This window comes from Planococcus citri, chromosome 3 (genome assembly GCF_950023065.1).
Source record: "Planococcus citri chromosome 3, ihPlaCitr1.1, whole genome shotgun sequence".
NCBI lineage: Eukaryota > Metazoa > Arthropoda > Insecta > Hemiptera > Pseudococcidae > Planococcus > Planococcus citri.
This window is the reverse complement of record NC_088679.1, coordinates 81,569,368-81,591,653: the sequence shown is the minus strand read 5'-3', so window position 1 is coordinate 81,591,653 and position 22,286 is coordinate 81,569,368. Positions and strand designations below refer to the sequence as shown.

General features: G+C 35.8%; 1 protein-coding gene across 5 annotated transcripts in view; it reads right to left on the bottom strand.

Moving 5' to 3' along the window:
* Window positions 1-22,286, bottom strand: part of LOC135839796 (octopamine receptor beta-1R-like) — a 342,285-nt gene that overhangs the window by 232,003 nt on the left and 87,996 nt on the right. The gene's annotated exons all lie outside the window — the stretch shown is intronic.

Genomic DNA, 22,286 nt, shown 5'->3' with positions numbered 1-22,286 from the left:
CGACACAATCGATGGCAATAAATCGTCAATTTAGCGAACCATCGGCATCGTGAAAAGCCGAGCAAAAGAAAAAGGAAACGCTAACCGAATGATTTCGCAGTTTTTCTTTCCAATTCTGATTATCTATACTTACTCGCGCGTTCGTTTATTCATTTCTTAGGGGAAAAAAATACCTACTCGCCGAAACAACTCGCGATGGTTTTTTTCTCAAAGGAATCGAGTTAGCGACGACTACGGCTACGCGACTAGGTTAGAAGCCTTTCACGAGATCGATGCGTCGAATTAGGAAACAAAAACTCGAATCTTTTTGCCGAAACTTTTTTTCACAAGGTTAAAAAAATTAGGTAGACCTTTCCAGGTTCGAAGAAAAAAAAGAGTTAGGTAAGCTACGCATGTTAAGCGACCCTTGCGCGCTATTTGTCGTAGGCTACGTATTATATTGTATCGTGTAGTACCTCTACCCATAACCAACGTAGAAAGTGATCGGGTATTTCAATTTCGTTCGAGTTGTTATTTCGTATCGTGAAAATACGAAGAAGAGGCATAAGACTAAAGTAACTATATATACGATATACATACAAGGAGGCAGGGTCGCAAGTATAGCTTAAGTAAAGGTATTACGTTAGGTACATTTAGGGTGTACCTTATTTTTATACTTATCGGGTGGAATTTCTTTTTCGGTTTTTATCCCTCCCATCCCTTCAAGTTGTTACCTCAGGTGAGGAGATCCGCCAAGAAATTTTCAGTTCTCTCAGTGAAAAATAAGTGGTGCTGATGAGCACCCGCCCCCCATCATATGTACAACAATCAATATATATATCGCCGAATGTTACTTACTTACTTACTTACTGGGTGATAGAAATTATTAGAGAAACTATGATAGCTAGAAAGCTCAAACTTGGGGTGTGGAAAGGTGTGGATAACAGGTTGTCAGGAAAAATCTAAAAACTTTGAAAAGTTAATTAGGAAAGCTTCTAGAGCGAGTTGAAAGTTGAGAACTTATACAGCCGAATCCAGTAAAACGACGTTTTGGAACGTTTAGGGATGTTCAACATGTCATCATGCACTAAAACCGGTTTGGTTGGCGAGTATTCTGTGGCTCTTTCGCGAATACCTGACTGTGGTATCTCACAACAATACAAAAAATCGCCTCTTCCTCTTCACCCTACATTTGATTTAAAGCATTCCATGATACAATGTATATTTTTTTTGCCGTTTCCAAACACTCTACAACACCAGACACATGCATCAATGATATGAATAAGACAATAATTAACAGCCAAGCCTTATTGTACACAATTTCCACGAAAACCAGATCACATAGGCTTACATACATTACATACCTACATACATGTATACATTATGCACCAGTAACTCTGAATTTGCATTTCGAAGGAAGGAAGGGAGGGAGGGGGTGAGTTGGGAAACACAGAAAGGATAGATAGAGATATTAGATACATCAGATTTTAGAATATTTCGTCTGCATTTTAAGAACTTGAAAAAACAATGTTTGAAATCTTATTCATATTGAAATAGATTTTTACTTATCACTCAAGAAAAAAATCATTAAAGGGTGCCCCTGTTGTGATAAGTGAATAATTCGGTGATGAGATATCGTGGGAAATTGTAAAATAGGAAAAAACATGAGAAATTGATTCTCAAAATGAGAAAAAAATGCATGAAATTTTGATATTTCGACCAAAAAAGTGAGAAAGTGAAGAGATTTTGAGATTTGAGTGGCTTTACTCTTAAAAAAATTATAATAATATCGGACCATTTTTTATACCAAAGTTTTAAAATTAGCAGTTGTGATTTTTATTTTTTCCTCACTTTTTTCTTTTTTTGTTTTTTTATTAGTAGGTACTTTTTTCGTAATTTTAATTTCAAAAAAATGGGAAAACCAAGGGAAATAATATCATGAATTTTTGTCGGAAAAAGTGGGGAATTTCCCGCTTCTAAAATCGAAGATAAGGGGGAAAATACAATTTTGATATCCCATCACTGAGTGAATAGGTTTTTTAAAGCCCAAATTTTGAAAATATTCATATGTTCAAGAATATGTTATCAAATTAATAAATCGCAGAGTATCTTTTGGGGAACCAAAAAAAAAAAAAAAAAAAATAGAATTTTAAACTTCTGTGGTGTATAGAAATAGGGAAGGTGAATTCGTAGATTTTTTACAAATTTCATGGACTGTATGCCAGGCAAAAAGCCGAAAAGAAAATAATTTTAATCTGCTATTACTTTAAACCTAAAAGTGGTGCAAACCAAAGTACATAGGTATTTTTTTTCAAATTTTTTGAAGTGGTGGACCTCGGTCAAAAATCCAAAAAACTTATTTCTTGAGGGTTCTTTCATTTGTTTTCGAGCTTCTTAGTTACATTTTTTATGACTGTATGAAAACAAGAGTAAGAGGCTTGAGCAACGTGAAGATCAGGCGAGCAGCCCGAGCGAAGCGAGGGCGCGAGCTGTTGAGTGAAAGGAAGAGGTAAAGCCTGAGCGAAGCGAGGGCCATGCGAGCAGCCCGAGCGAAGCGAGGGCGCGAGCCGGGGGTTGGAGCCGCGAAGCGGCTCAGGGGGCGTAGCCCCCTAGTTTTTCATATTTTTCAATTGTTCCCAAATTTTAGGGGCTCCATATAAGAGAGCCAAAATCATTGGGTGGGGGAGGGACAAAAAAGGTTTTTTCTTGAAAAGGGGATAATGTATGTAAAACTACATAGAACAATTCTGATGTGGAAACGAGGTACATTTCAAAAAAAAATCCCCTGATATTGATTTAGAGTATTATTCTTGTTCTTGATGATTTCTTCAACTTTGAGGGGCTCCTTACAAAAGGGTCAATATGGTTTGAAGGGTCGGGAAAAGTTTTTTCTTGAAAAGGGGGCTATTAGGAAAACTCCAGGGAATTATTTTCTCATCCAAGGTAACAACTGGAGAGGCGTGGGAGTTGGGAAATTCCAACTTTAAGAAATTGAAATTTCAATCTATTAGTCCGGCATATGACAAAAGGAGTAATTTCACCCCTCCCCCCCCGCCGATCCTCCGGGACAACTTTTTTCTTAAAGGGGATATCCTAAGGAACATTTTACAGCAAACTTGCCCAAAAAAAAGTTGGCCTTACTTACAAAACGGCGGCCATTTTGATTGACAGCTGTCAGCCGAAATGGCAGATTTCGCGTTTCAACATAGGACTTGCACGAAATTTTTCAAACTTTACAAATATAGATCGAAAGATCATGCAAAAATTTTTCAAGTGCTGAAGAGCATTTTTCGATTTTTGGTGAATTTTTGAAAATCGAATTTTGGCCAAAAATGAGGGAAAAAATCAAAATTTTACCAAATTGACCAAGAAAGCTGAAATTTGAGATATATCCTATTTTCGACATGCCAAATCGATTGGAAACGGTTTCAACCCGTTTTGAGCACTTCTGGAGCCTCCAGCAGATTTTTGAAACTCGAAATTTCCACAAAATTCCATCACATTGGAGTTGTAAAGCTGAAATTTATTCTAAAAACTGATTTTGATACGCTATACGAAGTACTGCGGGTAAATTTCAGGACGTTTTGAAGCCTCCAGCGATTTTTTGAAAATTCCTGAAGCCTGGGGCCAGCATAAATTTTCACAAAATTTCATCAAATGGAGATGGAAAGATGAAATTTACTCTACACTCTAATTTTAACACACTCTGCAGACAACTTCGGGTGGTTTCAAGTCATTTTAGAGTCTCCAGCGACTTTTTTTTAAATTACTGGAGCCTCCAGTAGATTTTTGAAACTTGAAATTTCCCCAACATTAATTTATCAAATGGAGTTGACAAGCTGAAATTTACTTCGCAGACTACATGGTGGTTTCAAATGGTTTTAATGCTTCCAGCTACTTTTGGGAAATTTCAATTTTCCAAAAAAAACGCCATACAACCTTTTAAAAAATCGCTGGAGGCTCCAAAACAACTTGAAATCCATCAGCAGACAACTTCGTAGCGTATTGAAATTAGTTTTCAGAATGAATTTTGACTCTCCATCTCAGTTTGATGAAATTTTGGGGAAATTTCAAGTTTTAAAAATCTACTGGAGGCTCCAGTAATTTTCAAAAAAATTGCTGGAGGCTCTAAAATGACTTGAACTCACCTGAAGTCGTCTTCAGAGGGTGTTAAAATTGGAGTTTAGAGTAAATTCCAGCTTTCTATCTCCATTTGATGACATTTTGTGAAAAGTTAAAGTTTCAAACATTTGCTGGAGGCTTCAGGAATTTTCAAAAAGTCGCATGGAGGCTCCAAAACGTCCTGAAATTCGCCCGCAGTATTTCGTAGCGTATTAAAATTAGTTTCTAGAATAAATTTCAGCTTTACAACTCTAATGTGATGGAATTTTGTGGGAATTTCGAGTTTCAAAAATCTGCTGGAGGCTCCAGAACTGCTCAAAACGGGTTGAAACCGTTTCCAATCGATTTGGCATGTCGAAAATAGGGTATATCCCAAATTTCAGCTTTCTCGGTCAATTTGGTGAAATTTTGATTTTTTTCCTCATTTGTGATCTGTCACGAGAAAACCAGGTTAGTGTCCAAAAAATCGATATATTTTTTTTGATGGATATTGGTAGTACTCAGGGTGCAGAATCTGCCTGCGGTGGTAAAAACGTTCGCGAACGATTCTTTTGACCCTAAATTTAAGGTTAAAAAAATAGAGCAACTACAAAAAAAATGGGGAAAATTTTTTTTTTTTTCATTTTCTTAAAATGTATGCCCGGGGGAGTCAACATGCAAATTTTTGTGGATATCCGCTCACATTTGTAGGATTTAGACCATTTTTTTAAAATTTGAATGAGGCTTAAGCTGGAAAAATCAACTCTTTTCACCTTGAACAAGTTTCTTGAAAAAATTGAAAAACTCGATAAATAACTTTATTTTATGTTAATAATTCATTCTTAGTAGTTTTCGCGAAATTTTTGGTGCGAAATTTTAAAAAAACGAAAAAATCGATTTAGGGAAATTTCGATTATCGGCCTTTGGCAACCCTGATTTTGAAAAAAAATGTCAGGTTATGTTGGCACCCCTGGTGGTCAAAAATGGTCCAAGTTTCACGGACCTACGAATCATAGATCCCCGAACACATAAATTCAAAACTTCAAATGCTTGTCCTGTAAAATTTACATTTTGGACACTAACCTGGTTTTCTCGTGACAGATCACATTTTTGGCTTAATTTGATTTTCAAAAATTCACCAAAAACCGAAAAACGCCCTTTAGCACTTGAAATTTTGACAAGTGATAAATTTTTGCATGATCTTTCGATCTACTTTTGTAATGTTTGAAAAATTTTGTGCAATTAAGTCCTATGTTGAAACGCAAAATTTGCCATTTCGACTGACCTGTCAATCAAAATGGCCGCCATTTTGTAAGTAAGGCCAACTTTTTTTTGGGCAAGTTTGCTTTAAAATGTTCCTTAGGATGTCCTCTTTAAGAAAAAAGTTGTCCCGGAGGATCGGGGGCGGAGGGGGTGCCATTACTCCTATTGTCATATGCCGGACTACATAAATGTATACGCTAGACAAAGATATGGATGAAATCAAAATCGTCTAAAATTTTTCAACAATTATTGCAAAATATGTAACAGTATTTGAGATAACATCTAAGAATCCTGTACTAATTTTTAGAGCGGCGATTACGCCGGCGATGGCGATGGCGTTAACGTGGCGTAGGCCGCATTTTATCGGCATCGGCAGCAGCAAAGGAAATATTCGTAATGTAAGGCGCTGAATTGACGGTCTTGGCGGCCAGTGAAATTTGAAATTGGGATACGAGGTGAATAATATTCCCACGCGTGACACGAATTCTATTTTAATACACGACATCTTATTATAGAATTCTTAAATATATGTTGGTTATATACCGACGAGTACAACGTTACGATATTAGTGATACGAGTATGTTGGTTATTTTGCTCAAACGAAAAATAATCTTTTGTTCGACGGTATTCATTAAATGCTGCTCGCACGTACGCCGCAGTGCCATACCATTCCATGCCATGCCACCCCTACAGTCGTATACCTACTTGTACACGATACGTGTGCCTTCGTCTGCACGCATTACGATGAAGACGACGCGACGCCCAAGCCATCGACGACGTCATACACGAACAAATCATAGTAACCTTTGCACAGGTACGAGGTACCTCTCAAATACCTTTGCAGAAGGTACTGGGTAGTTCTAGGTACCTAGTACCTACTACCTTTTATCAAACATCGAACCCATAAAAAAATAATGCAATATCCGATTCCGATAGTTTGCCTTCATCGACCATCGTTATATTATTATCCTACCTACTCCCGAGTAATTATTTTCCAATTTTATGACGATTTTTTTTTTGGCTTTTAAATTTTGAACCAACAGTTTTGTCAACAGAAACCACAAAACGAGATTAGAAATATAAAAATTTCGTTAATGTGATTCAATGTTCGAGGTGCGCCCCCCGCCCTCAATCCATTCCAATTCAAGTTAGGTAAAGGTAAAGGTAGGTATAATAACAAATAACGCCAGAGCTATACAAATCTGGCGCAGACTGACCTTTTTTTCTGCACGAATGCAATATTTTTTCGCGCCGTTGGCATATATGCGATCCGGGTTATGTGTATTTTGTACTGATAATTGTTTGTAAATTACGACGACGACGAGGGCGAGCGACGCGACGTCGAATTCGCCGATATAAATGATTAATATGGGAATTGTTTTAAAAAGGGTGATCTGTTTCTGTACGGGCAATTACATATTAACTCGAATAAAACCCTCGTCATAATACCACACGTTCAACATATGTTTTAGGTAATTTGATTATTCTCGCATACAGGCCTTTAATGGCCGACAATATACGCACAAACAACAGCTATACACCGACACCATTCGACCGCGTCCGCGCTTCATAGTCATACTATAACGCCAATATTTTCCAAACCAAGGCCCAATTTTACAGTTTCACACTCGTATAAGCACTATAAGCTAAATGGTAGGTAATTTTCGCAACGAATAATATCGCGACGCGAACTCGCGATTCGACGAGAATGCTTTTTCATTTCATTTCGTCGTTTCATTTCGCTGTAGTATCTCTATTCTCTGCTTATACGTACCTAACCTACACACAAGCGTTATTATTTTGTACCATTGTACCCCTATTATGCGCTCATTGGAATAATCATTAAATAAGAAAAAATGTAGCAATCAACCCAGATTTCTTCTGGTCATTCTTTTAGTCTTTCCCGGGGCTTGCAATACCTACTTCTCAGTCTGAAGGAGTGGACGGGGGGGGGGTGTCCCTGATGAAGTTATAGCGATAAACATATTCCAATCAGGGCCGTTAAATTACCGTAATTCATTCGCTGGTAAAATACGGCGGTAAAATACGGTAAAATACGGTATTTTACGGTATTGGTATTTTACTAATTTGGATATGAAGAGTTTTTTTTTGTAGTTTGACTTTGAAGTTCTGAACTTCTGACCTGCCTCTGAAGTAAATTTTCATCTTTTTTAGGTGTTATTAAAGATTATAGAAAATTTTCCATGGACATTTTTTGGAAATTTATGGGAAAAATTTTTAGTAAGTAACTTTCAAATCATAAATTTCCATGGAAATTTGGAGATTTATGAAGGAAAGATGGAAAAAAAGACAGTGTTAATTTGACTTTTTGGTAAATTATGGTAAAATACGGTAATAAACTTTTGGTAAAATACCGTAAAATACCGCCGTAATTTACCAACATAAATTACCTTACAGCCCTGATTCCAATACAAACGAATCTCCAACAACTGTAAAAAGTCGTTTTTATTATGAGTATATTTTGTGCGTTTCTCACACTATTTTTGTCATCTTGGTGCGTTTGGCATTTCTGACACCTCCTGGGGTGTTGGCTTGCAGAGCAATTAGTAGCTGTGTGTTTGCTATATCTTTTTACGATAGTCAGATATTCATATGTGACGCGATGCGACAAAATCGACCTTCGAGCCGAAAACAAGTTTTTGAGTTATGGGGGGTTAAAGTTTTCAGTCCAGTTCTGCTCATTTAGCGGAAGCGCTTGCGTTCTAATCACGTTCTCCGGCTAAACTGAGCTAAACATAGTCTTGGATAACGTTTCTTGTCTGTTTTGTGTGAACATCATTGGGTAAAATGGTTATTTACATTGAAACAGAAGGCTCAGTCGTGATTGCGCTCATTTTTTCAAATTTTTTAAAATTTTGTTCATTATTTCAATTTTGAAATCGATCTGGAGGCGAAAAAAAGCGTTCTACGAGAAATACACATCGAGCAAAGTTGTAGAGAATTAAATTTCCAAAAACCTATAAGAGGTTTATTTTTCTCAAAAATGCATAGTTTTTCCGTTTTTCTCAAAAAACAGAAATTTTATGATAATCATCATGAGGTTTTTGTTTTTTGAGAAAAACGGAAAAACTATGCATTTTTGAGAAAAATAAACCTCTTATAGGTTTTTGGAAATTTAATTCTCTACAACTTTGCTCGATGTATTTTTCTCGTAGAACGTTTTGTTTCGCCTCCAGATCGATTTAAAAGTTAAAATAATAAAAAAATCAGAAAAAAATCCAAAAAATCAAAAAAATGAGCTCACTTCTGACTGGATTACCCTGTATATGGAGCTATGCAAATCATAGGAACTTCTGGGTGGTTTTAAATGATTTTTGAATGTCCGAGTACCAAAAATCCGTCAAAAAGTGAAAAATAATTTTTTCGGCCCGAATGTCGATTTTGTCGCGTCGCGTCACATATAGATTTTTATGATGCACCATTGGTAGCTGCATTGAGTTGCCTTTATTATGAGGGGTTATCTTAATGACCATGGGTGACAGGGACAAGGGTTCTCCCACTTATTGAGTAAAAATATACCAGCAAAGAGTTGGGCTGAGCACAGAGATCTCAGTTGTGATAAGGCTGTGTTGAAGTAAAGTGCCTGTGTTTGTTTCTGCTGTTCTCCTGGTCACCTAAGAGATACCTACTCCATTGATGCTGTATTGACAATTACAAATAAGATACCAAGTATTACGTGAATATGTAAGTTATCTTACTGAGTACACTGATACATTAATACTTGTTAGAACATGTTTTGCTTTAGTTGTTTGAATGATATCATGGTGCATTGCGCATGTAATGTAACTAGATATGATTTTAATTGAGACAGTGATTGTGATTAGTACTGTGGTCGCCTTTTGATATGTGCATTGTATGTCTTGTCAGTGAGTCAGGACCCTGTGGGGGACTAGAAGAGGTACCACTATGCAGTATGTGTGACAAGCCATAAAGGTGATGATGTGGCCTCTCGGATAAATCTGTGTTGCTGCCTAGGGCATCGCTGAACAGCGCTGCTAGTTGGCCATTGAAGATCATTCTGTTATACTGACACTGATGGGTGAACCACAGGTTCAATTGGTACTCCGGTCCAAAGCATCCCCACAGTTGGCCTTGGCTGAGACTGCACGGGCTGAGACTGAGGTCTTTTTGAATTGATTGAGATTGAGATACTTATTTATGAGTTATCTAAAAGTTATTTACAAGCCTGGTATGATCTATGAGTAGTAAGTATGTGTGTATACTAGAAAGCAATTATTTTTATTACAGATCGCTTATCACCCATCCAAGTTCCAGCTAAGCCAGAACCAGGCTTGTCGGACCAGACCTAGAAACCAGACCAATGACCGTGACTGGACCCAAAAATGCACACATGACCAACTGGACCCAGCTAGACCTTGGACCTCTAAAAAAAAATTACTTAAATATTAACTGAACATGAATGACCCTTTTCAGAAAAAATAACTGGGACAGACCGAGACCAAAGACCTTTCTAAAAAATCGGACCAATGACCGCGGTTTGGACCTCAGTTATGTCCAATTTTTCAAATTTATGATCCCATTTTAGATGCCTATTTTGAATAAATTTCCATTGTGATTTAATTTCTTTCAAAGTTTCAATGTTTTGAAAGTAAAAATCCCATTTTTCAACTCATCTTATGTGTTGGGAAGCTTTTTTCTTTCTGAAAAATGAAGACCATTTTTTTGACCTGGGCTGACCCATGACCACGATGAAAATTTCTGGTCAGGACCGGACCAGATCGGCCTACAAAGACAAAAAATGCAGAATCAAATGACTAGACCGGACCGTTTGAAAGCTCCAAAGTAGGGCCTTGATTTTGGAGCAACCGCAAAACCTGAGCGGTCCTACAAGCCTGGCCAGAACTCCGGACCTGACAACCTCAATTGTTTGATTGATTGATTTACAATATCAATTTAGATAATTTGTATATTCTTTTGATGACGTTTTATTTTACCTGACAATTGCTTATGTTTAAAATGTAGTTAATAGTTGTGTGGTTTGTAATGGCTATTTGCTGACGCATTTTTGAACAACTTTTTGAACACTCTTTTACACGCTCATTGGAATAATCATTAAATAAGAAAAAACTTAGCGATCAACCCAAATTTCTTCCGGTCATTCGTTTAGTCTTTCCAGGGGCTTACAATACCTACTCCTCAGTCTGAAAGAGTGGATTGGGGGGGGGAGGTCTCTGATAAAGTTAGCGATAAACATATTCCAATACAAACGAATCTCCTGCAACCTCTCCAGCACCCCAACAATAAAACTTAGTCCACATGGTACATAGTTGAAGGGGTCTATCGAAAAAAAAATTCCTACCAAGTGGTACTGAAAAAAGTGCGGCAAAGATTACAGTAATAATACATCACACATACAGAGCGAGAAAGAGAGTAAGGGCCTGCGGTAGGCCTAGCTTAAGCAAATTCTAACCGCGTATTCGCGTCCTATAAATTTTAATCAAGTTTACACCGTCTTTGCGCCAGCTACAGCGCCGTTGCCTATTTAAAACCACCATCTCAACATTTCAGTACTTACCTTTAACTATTTAATAGCTAATAGATTTAGCTACACCTAGTAAGCATCGAGAATATCATTCGTAGACGTCTAAAATCGTAATCGTAACGAACACCCTTACTTATCTAATATATCCTATACCTAATCATGATTGCAAACGTGAACTTCGATATCACTAACCAATGAAATACTTTTTCATCGTGTTATGGATATGAAAATTTTTTCAAAATCATAGTCCATTTATATTTACATCCAAAATCATCGCTGCGATGCCAAAAAACGTCGATTTTATTCGATTAAGAAAGTATACTCGTACGTCACGTCACATCACGTCACGTAACATAATTACCTACTAAAAATGAATACCTAAGTTAAGCGAATGATTGAATAAATAAATACGAGTAAATGAGTTTTTAATAAGATCACACGCACAAGCATAGACGTATATTTCAGATACAGACACATAGAACGTCATAAAACGGGCAGGGAGAGGTGTAGCAGAAATTACGAGTACGTAACGTACATACTGCAGTACAAGCACGTAAAATTGATAGGTACGAGAATACGTACAACAGCATGCACATGCACGCATAAACGATTTGGTGGCAACGCCATCCTCATTCATCCCATCGTGTCTAAATTTAGCGAAATAATAAAATCATCTTCCTCGTACGCAATTATACGCGTACACGTACACGTAAACCGTGACAATGAAATTTCTACACGTAGGTCTAGGTGAGCAGTAAGCACTAAGCAGCAAGTACATGGGCTACACAGCCGCACTTATAAAAATGCGAAGCTTTAGCTTTAGCTTACCTTACTACCTCCGCGTCCGCACGAGCCAAGTTCCTTCCTAAGATTTAAATATTTCAAATTCTAACGATCCGCACGACCCACTCGACACGTTGACAGAGACGATAAAAAACAATACTACGTATATTTACGCGGTACGCGGTATTTACGTATTTTATTCATTTGAAACTTTTGACGAAAACAAGTCACACGCCTTTTAGACTCTATTATCACCGCATTTCAAGTTCAAACCATCGATCAATTTTTATTTCTTCTTCTACGAATTTACGAATTCACGCTGCGATATACCTACTCGTCTGTACATTACATAGTAGATAGGACTCGATGACCGTCATTCATTTGTTCTTCTATAGCTGTTATACAGGGCGGGTCATTTTCACATCATAGTGAAATTTCCAAGTTCGTCTAAAGAAGAAACGAAATTCTCTATAGAATATGTACATATTCATTGAGACATTTTGTATCACTCCTAGTCTTGTTTTCAGTCATAGATCTTCGATATTAACAGAGTGGCCAGTGCCAGTAGGTGTTTCAGAAAAATTATAAATTTTCAGTTTTTCAGACGTATTTTGCATCATTTAAGTATCAGCCATGCCTACACAAAACAGCAGATGAGTGGGAAAAAGGGGTTCAAACGTCATCAACTGCGATTTTTCTATCGCTCATGCTTCGAAGCGCCCCCTTCCCTCAAATATTTTCAATAAAATTGAAATTTTTATTTTTATACATTACAATGTGGAACCCCTCCCCCTAACCCCCCCCCAAAAAAAAAATTTGTTATGTTTACAAAAAATTTTGAACTGCACAATGGAGAATCGAAAGAGGATCCCAAAATAATTGTATCACCATCCAAAATTTCAGTTGCTGAAATGATTTTTCCATTTTTGGCGAATTTTTAAAAATTCAAATTTTGGCCAAAATGAGAAAAAATTGAAATTTCAGCAAGTTGACCTAAACAGCTGAAATTTGGTTGATACCATATTTTCAACCTTCCAAGTCGATTGGTGACGGTTTTGAACCATTCTATGGGTGATGGAGGCAAGGATTCTCCCACTTATTTGAGTACAAATATACCAGCAAAGAGCTGGGCTGAGCACAGAGATCTCAGTCATTATAAGACTATGTTGAAGTACAGTAGCGTGCAAATTACTTGTCCGAGCAGAAAAATCGCGATGTTACGCCGTTTTTAAAATGCTCGCTACAACGATACCGCTAACAATTTTGAAAAATTTTTTATTGTGGGTGAAAGCCCTATCATTCCAGAACATTTTGATGTGTTTGAACCAAAGAAAAAAATTTCCAAATTCTCACAAAAGCTCTTTGAAGTAAACATGAGAGAATTTTTAGTGTTTTAGTTCTCCGCATATGCCGGACGGACCGTACGTCCTAGTAAAATTGGATGACTTTACGTAGAAAGAGAATTAAATTCTCTACATTTTGGTATAATTGAAATTTTTGTAGGACGCTCGGTTTCACAGGAGCAAGCGTTTGAAGTTTGAGTAAAAAAAGTTGAACTTGAAAATTGGAGTTGCAGTAAATTTTCATAAAATTCTCGTTACTCCAACTTTGAAGGCTTACACTTTTGAAACAGAGCGTCCTACGGAAATTTCAAATGTACGAAATTGTAGAAAATTCTACAACTTTGTGTGTTTATGTTCATTCATAAATTTACTAAATTTGAATTTGTATAAACAGTCCTATGATGGCGCAACCGCAAAAGCAGGAGCTTCTCAGCAACAAAAACGGGTAGATTTAGGTGAATCCTGTAGTAATGTATATAGTGTGCCTAATGTGTCATGTTTCTGTTCAAAATATTTCATAAAAAGGTATTACTGTGAAAATATTGAAAAAAGCAGAATTGTCAGCCAAATCTCTAAAAAAAACTTCTAACAGCCTGAAACAAAAAAATTGGGGGTAAATTAGGGATCCTAATATATTCAACATAATAATTTCAATTGAATTCAATCGATATAGTTAAGTACACGTTTTACATTAAAATTGGATTTGCGCCATCTTAGGAATGCATTTGCGCCATCGGCGCATTTGAACCTATTTACAATTCATTCGATTGAGACAAGAGTTTGAAACCAAAAGTTTTACGTTTCTGGTGGTAAGTAGTAGATAGTCTGAGGGACCTTCCATCAAATTTTTGTCCATTTTGGTTGGATACTTTAGGAGCACCAGGCTTCGGAAAAAAATTGTGCCGTCTTAGGGCAGGGTCCCCTATTACACGAATAAGTAAGTTATCTTGAGTACACTGATACATGAATACTTGTTAGAATATGTTTTGCTTTAGTTAATTGAATGATATCATGGTGCATTGCACATGCAATGTAACTAGATATGATTTTAATTGAGAAAGTGATTGTGATTAGTACAGTGTGTTGCCTTTTGTTATGCGCATTGTACATCTTGTCACTGAGTCAGGACCCTGCAGAGGACTCAAAGAGGTACCACCATGCAGTATGTGTGATGAGCCATACAGGTGACGATGTGGCCTCTCGGATAAATCGGTGTTGGTGCCTAGGGTGTCGCTGAATGGCGCTGCTAGTTGGCCATTGAAGATCATTCCATTATACTGACACTGATGGGTGAACCACAGGTAGAATTGGTACTCAGGTGAACCTAAAATATCATCCATTTCAGCAGTGGATTACTCGATAACCGCGATACCTACCAAAATGGAACATTTTCCCATAGTTAGAGGTTTTGAAAGGCTTTTTGGTGATATCATAAAAATCAGTGTTGCCACTTTTTTTCGTACCAAAAATTAGCTCAAAAAGTTTCAAAACGTAGTTTTCATATCGTTCCGACTCTCGAAAATTCTGAAAAAAATATATTATAGACAACTGTTCAACCTGAACAACATATTAAAAAATTGAAGTGGTAACTTGTCGCAAAGTCGATTAAAAAAATTTTAAGTTTGCGAAAAAATGCGATTTTTTGATTTAAAACATAAAAAAGAGTTTTGATTGGTAAAGTTGACCCATTTGACCCCTATTTTTACGTATCCGTTGAAAAAGTTGAAATACCCACCTTCACTCGATGAAATTAACTCATCACAAAAAAATCAAAATTCGAAAAAATTCAAAAAAAAACAAATTTAAATTTTTTTGCTGTGAGTGTGATTTTTATCAACTTTTTCATAAAATATGTCAGAAAGTGGTCAAAATAAGACAACTGAATAAATTTAAACTTTTTTTGATGTTTGGAATTTAAAATTGAATTTTTTCGAATTTTGATATTTTGTGATGAGTTCATTTTATTGAGTGAAAGGGATTTTTCAACTTTTTCAACAGTTACTTATAAATAGGGGTCAAATGGGTCAACTTTACCAATCAAATCTTTTTTTCATGTTTTAAATTGAAAAATCGCATTTTTTCGCAAAGTTTAAACTTTTAAAAATCGACTTTGCGACAAGTTACCATTCCAATTTTTTAATATGTTGTTCAGGTTGAACAGTTGTCCATAATATATTTTTTTCAGAATTTTCGAGAATCGGAACGATATGAAAACTACGTTTTGAAACTTTTTGAGCTAATTTTTGGTACGAAAAAAGTGGCAACACTGATTTTTATGATATCACCAAAAAGCCTTTCAAAACCTCTAACTATGGGAAAATGTTCCATTTTGGTAGGTACCGCGGTTATCGAGTAATCCACTGCTGAAATGGATGATATTTTAGGTTCACTGAAAACTTTGACACCCCCTGGCTGCCGTTGAAAATGGGCTAGAGGGCTGCGATTTGCGCCATTGATCATCCCTTCGGAAGGTCTTTTCACAGGAAAAATTTCAAAAAAATCGCCGAACCCACCTACCACTTCTTGGTCCAATTGACGTGGAATGACCCTAGGTACTTATATGTACATATTTATGTACTTTAACATCAGAAATTTTGGCTGGTTGGTATTCTCGCATGCTCTTTCGATTTATACCCACCCGGTACAACAATTTGAGTGTCAGTTGGTGACCAATACCTTGTGGTGGTGGGAGCATACAAAACGAAACTTCAAAGTGAGGATCACTCTAGAAGTTGGAGTGTACCTATCTCATTTTAAAAGCTCGAATTTCTTTATAATATCTATGTTTTATGTTCGTGTATGGCAAGATACGTGCTCACGGTGCAGTACAACAACAATAAAACGTTTAATTATATGTACCTCCGTACCTACCCAACTAACTATCAACGTACCTAGGTAAGTATCAATATCTGCACCAGCTAAAGGCCATATGTGGTACGTAACCCTACGTAATGTGATCCTTATCCATATAAAATTTCATAAACGAGGACATTTTTTCTGGATGCACCGAGACCTTTTTGAAGTGATATTAAAGCGCCGTTCTTCGTAATAAATGATGCTTTAACGGTTATCCTCGTACGGTTTACGACTCGGCTTTAACTTATATGTACAAGCACAAGCACCTACTGTATGTGTCCAGACGTCCAGAGGTAGGTACCCTAATCTCCACTCCCAAGCAGCCGACTATAGAATATACTGTATATCGCTATCGAATATCGTCCCTCGCCCCATTTTGGCAAATAAAAAAATTTTAAAAATGCAGATGCGTAGGTAACGCTTTGTAAGTCTAAATTAAGTATAAGTACCTTTTTCGAGTTTTAACGAAACGTTGGTAGGTGTGTGGGCTATGGCAAGTTATATTCGTATAAGTACAACTTACATATTTCATTTATTGTTTTACCATCTATACTTTGCGTATAAACTCAACTTTTAACCTCGTATCAGTCTGCTGCTAATCGCAATTAATGACGATGGCGATGGCAAAGGGGGCGCGGGGGCTAGGGCGTGCGGTGGCCGCGACCGCGACCGCGAAATTTATCTACGCACGGTAGCGGCGGCAGGCGGTAGTGTTGTGTCATCCCGGGAAAAAATGTTTAGATCAAATTTGATCAAATACAGGTGATCTAATTTGATCAAAAAAATGTCTCTATCAAAATAGATCAAAGTCGTTCAGTTTCTATCAAAGTTGATATAATTATATCCATTTTGATCGAGACATTTTTTCGATCAAATTAGATCACCAGTATCAACTTTGATCAAGATTGATCAAATGTAATGCACTTTTTTTCAAAAATAGCCATATTTAACCAGTAAAATTGCTCAAATTACTCCAAAAATGTATGATTTGCTTAAAATGAGATGTTGGTTGTAAAATATTTTCAAAAAGCAGGTAAAAAATTTTTAAAAAATGCGCCCAAGCTGGGATCGATCTCGAGACCTCTCACATCCTAGTCCATCTCCTTAACCATTCAGCCACCCCGTTCCTTGTGAGTGAAGGGATAATGGGAGTATATATTCCCCTTCCATGGGTCTGGACTTAGAAAAAAATCGCCTACTTACTCATAAACATGAGCATATTTCAATCATTTTCAAAGATTTGCTTAATCCATCAAGCTCAGATCAGTTTTTCGAATGTAAATATGCATTTTTATAAACGCTAAATGTGATCGTAATTTTTTTGAAAAAAAAAATGAAATTAACAATTTTTGAAAACTGTATCAGATAGGTACTTACGCATGATTATTGGGCATGGCGCATGAATGCACAACCTACACTCATATTTGATATAAAATAATTTGTTTTCAATTTTCTTTCTGTGAAAATTAATTTGGAGAGAAAATTTTTTGATCAAAGATGATCAATTTAGATTAAAATCTTTACGTAGTTTGATCAAATTCGATCAATATTAATAAAAAATTTAGCATACTTTGACGAAATTTTATCGAATTAGATCAAGTTGTATCAGTTGCAGGCAATGGTTTCAGTGTTATTTAATCTAACTTGATAAAGTTGGTTGAAACAGTTTACCACATTTGATATAATTTGATAAACTTAAGTAAAACATGATTAGAGACGGTTTGAAGTTGTATGCAATTTGGGAGGGTGTATCACGTCATTTTTTCAACAAAAAATTGTAATTTTGTTGAGATTAATTGAACTTAGAAGGTGCTGTGTCAAAAAAATTTGAAAAGCTAGTGAATCGGTTTCAAAAAAATGAAAAATTTAAATTTTTCATGTGCCAATTAAGTATTAAAAATGAGTATCTACCTATTTCTAGGATTTTTCTGTTGGTTTTCAATTTTCATATTTTAAAAATTTTTGAAAGTAGTAGTTTGAATGGTCTGAGCAAACTATGAGCGAAGTGAAGGCAAAAGTTTTGGAAAACGTGTGATTTGAAAAGTAAAACAACGTCAACTTTAATGAAAGGATTTGGTTTTTCTGATCTTGAAATTTTTCAAATTTAATCATGTTTTTCTGGAAATTGTGATTCTGGAAAACTTTTTGCTGGAAAAGTACATAGAACAACATCAATTTCAATGTAAGAATTCAATTTTTTTATCTCAACTTTTTAAAAATTGTATTAATAGTTTCTTAAAAATTCAAAGTATGAAGAAGAGCTGAAGAGAACCGTGAAGGCAAAAGCTTTCCAAAAAAAAATGAGAATTTTAAGGATATAGATTGGTGATTTTGTCGTTAAATTAGAGGTACATAAAACATTTTGCCACCAAATTAACAATTTTGTTTTTAGTTTTTCAAAAATTTTCTAGTATTTGCCGATATTATTTGCCATCAGTTTACCATTTTGCTGTTCTTGCCAATAATTCCAAACATTGTAGGAGTGTTACACTGCCCAAACCCCCTCTGAAAACCATCCCTGACATGATTGATGTAATGATATCACTTTTGATCTAAATTGATCAAAAAACAATGAGAGCGGTGTATCTTTTTTGATGTGACCTAATCTAGGTTTCCCAAATTTCATAACATTTGATCAAACTTGATAAAGTTGGTCAAATCAGTTATGTCATATTTGATATAAATTGATCAAAAAACACTAGGACCACACTTATCTTTCTTGATACAATTTGATATATGTTAATAAAATTTCATAACATTTGATCTAACTTGATAAGGTTGGTTGAAACAGTTATATCGAACTAGATCTAAATTGATCAAATTAGGTAAGTCATAATGTCAAACTTGATCTAAATTGATCAAACAAGTGTGAGACCAGTCTATCAACCTTGATATAATTTGATCTAGGTTGATAAACTTTCATGTGACTGTACCAAGATTTGTATCAAAATTGATCAACCTTAATCAAATTGTATCAAGATTTGTATCAAAATTGATCAACTTTTATCGAACTGTATCAAGATTTTTGTCAAAATCGATCTATTTAGATCAAATTTTATCTGAACATTTTTTCCCGGGATAATGCGATCTGTTCTTTATATATATACTCGTAACAAAACGAAATCAATACACCTTGAAAATTATATTGTTCGTGTAAATGAAGCGCACCAAACTCGAGCTATTTTGTTCGCGTGTTTGAAAAATTTGATTAAATTTTAATACCGCGCGCGCGGCGCGGCGGTATGCGGTATAGCTAGAAGAAAAAGAGCTTTCTTCATTAGATATTACAACAACATCTAAGCGTATAAAATTAATTTCAAAACTCCAATTCCGAAATTTACGCTACTATAAAATCGGCGAAAATCGATTAGCTTCAACTTTGATTACTACTTTGTTTAGTTAGGTACGTAATGAAAATAACACCGGATTCTTTTTCAAATCTTTTATCTTTATACAGTAATCTTTCATTGTATAAATTTCTACTTAAACCAGCTGGAAATGATTTTCGTCTCGATACCGATTAGGTAGATACTCGTAGCTATACTTCAAACGCAAACAGTTTCATTCTGTGTACACTGTACACTTATTCAGTTTCTCTTTCGTCTTTCATTTTTTTTTCTTTTTCCTCTTTTTCCTATTTTTTTTTTTTTTTTTTTTTTTTTTGCAAATTTCGTAGATACAACGTTCTTTTCAATTAAAATAACTAGGTAGCGCAGACGTAGATACCTACTCGAAAGGTTAATAGAGGTAAGTTTCAGAGACGAAATTGGCTCTTTTCAAAAGTGAATTGTACTTTTGACTGATGCTTGACTTTAATACCTAAACCCTTAGCTCGAACACGGATACCCTGAGCGTAAATTTAAATTAACATTTAAAACGCCGCCGCACCGCGCCACCCCATCGTCCGCCCTTCCAGATCTAACCTATTAGCTCATTAAAATGCTGTTTTCATTTAAAAGCAGATAGGTAGGCACTTAGGACGAAGGTGGTGGCAGACTTGAAGTACCTATCTAGCTATAAGGTATGCCATGCAAATTAACTACAACTGTAGCTGTGTACCGTTTACCTATTTGCTGGTGTTTTACTATACGAGCTTTTTCGCAATATTGGTCATTACCTACGAGATACTCGTAATAAAATATATATGTACTTAGTTAGTAAGTATTTTCAGTATATTTTAAATATCATAGTGCATCGAATAATTGTCAGATTATTCGTGAGTTAGGTTAGTTCATAATTTAATTCTTGAAGTGGATAATGTCTTTAAGAAAACTTGAAATATCGGCATTCAATTTCAATCATACCATTTTCTTTTGAGTTTTGAGACTACCTTTTGGAGGAAAACGTGTAAAGTGGTAAATTAATGTTTCAAATACCTGGACTTTTTACAAGTGTAAGAAGTCATTTTTGTTACGAGTATATTTAGTGTGTTTCTCACGCTATTTTCATCATCTTGGTGCGTTTGGCGTTTCCAATACCTCCTGGGGTGTCAGGGTGTCCCTTATTTATACTTGGTGAAAAAAAATTCGAATTTTTTGCGGGACCCCCCCTGAGTTGGTTCATATACATGAGAAAATAATGCCCAAAAATTTTCAGCCCAAATGGAGTATATTAACCTGCCCCGCATCGCCCCTCTTTGTTGAAAAAAGGAGCGCGCCCGAGCTCCGCATTACTCCACCACGGCGCGTGGCACACAAAACGCAACGTACGGGGGTTGATACGCGCCAACATCTTTCTACTTCTGATTGTTTTTGTTGGTGCTTGTAGGCTTTGGAACTTTGGTTCATAACTCCTCGGTGTCTCTGATGAACAATGCACCATTCTACAGTAACAACTACGACTTTTTTCTGAGGGGAAGCGCCGGTGATTTCTGTTTTATGAATAAATTTCGCACTTTTCGATAAAAAATGAATTGGAAACCTGAACACGACTGTATAATTTATTATTAGAGTTTAATACAGAAATGAAATTTACGATTTAATTAGTGAGGGAGGCAAAACATTTTTGAATTTGTCAAAAAATTCATATTTGTATCATCAAAAAATAAGAAAAAAAGTCAATTGGAAACAGCAAAAATCAGTTCTGAGCAACCCACTTTTATTTTGATATATTATTCTGAAATACATTTTTGGGCAAGATAATTTCAGGGAAACTATTTTTCGCGTTTTTTTCTTTTATTAGGTTTTTTTTTTTTAGAAATACTTTTTTCAGTTGCTAAATTCTTTCTAAAAAAAATTTAAAAATTAAAAAAAAAACTATTTTTAAAAACTATTATTATTTTTATGGAAACTAATTGCGATTGAACTATTTTTCAAGCCCCATTTTATTGTGTTGAAATATTTTGGTCTTTTTTCAAGTTTACCCAAATACATAATGTAATCATTATTATCGAGAATAACAAAATCTTGATTGTATAAAAAAAAGTTCCCTGAAATTGTGACTTCTGATTTTTGTTTTTCTGATGGGGGGGGGGGTGGAGGTGGGCAGGAAGCGGAAAAATTTCACTAAAAGGCTTAAATAATTTTGTAAATTACTCGTCTAAATGCATCACGTTCTTCAAAATCACATGAAGGCACAACTTATTATAATTATGTAGTAGTATCAGTTCCAAAAAAGTGCATTAAAGGCAAGAATGTACATAATGAACAAGCAAAGGTGATGGGGAGACACCAAGGACTTATGAACAAAAGTTCCAAGGCCTACAAGCACCAACAAAAACAATAGGAAGTGGAAAGATGTTGGCGCGTATAAGCCCCCGTACGTTGCGTTTCGTGTGCCACGCGCCGTGGTGGAGTAATGCGGAGCTCGGGCGCGCTCCTTTTTTCAACAAAGAGGGGCGATGCGGGGCAGGTTAATACACTCCGATTGGGCTAAAAATTTTTGGGAATCATTTTTTCATGTATACGAACCAAACTAGGGGGGGTCCCGCAAAAAATTCAAAACTTTTTTTTAAGGGACACCCTACGTGAGACTGCATGGCCTGAGACGGAGGTCTTTTAGAAATGATTGAGATTGAGATATTTATGAGTTATGATCTATGAGTAGTAAGTTTGTGTACTCAAAAGCGATTATTTTTATTACAGATTGCTTATCATCCATCCAAGTTTCAGCAAAGCCAGAACTCTGGACCTGACAACCTCAGTTGATTGATTGATTGATTTATGATATCAATTTAGATAATTTGCATATTCTTTTGATGACGTTTTATTTTACCTGACAATTGCTTATGTTTAATAATTAATAAATAGTGTGGTTTGTAATGGCTATTTCCTGACACATTTTCAAACGACTTCCCATCTCACTCTCTTACACAAGCAGTGGACTCAGCTTTAATAAGAGACAAATCAGTAGTTTTAGCTGCTCAAAAATTTGTCTATTTCACCAATCAATAACGGTAGTCATGTCACCAGTCAGAACCCCAGTCATGTTAGTTCCGT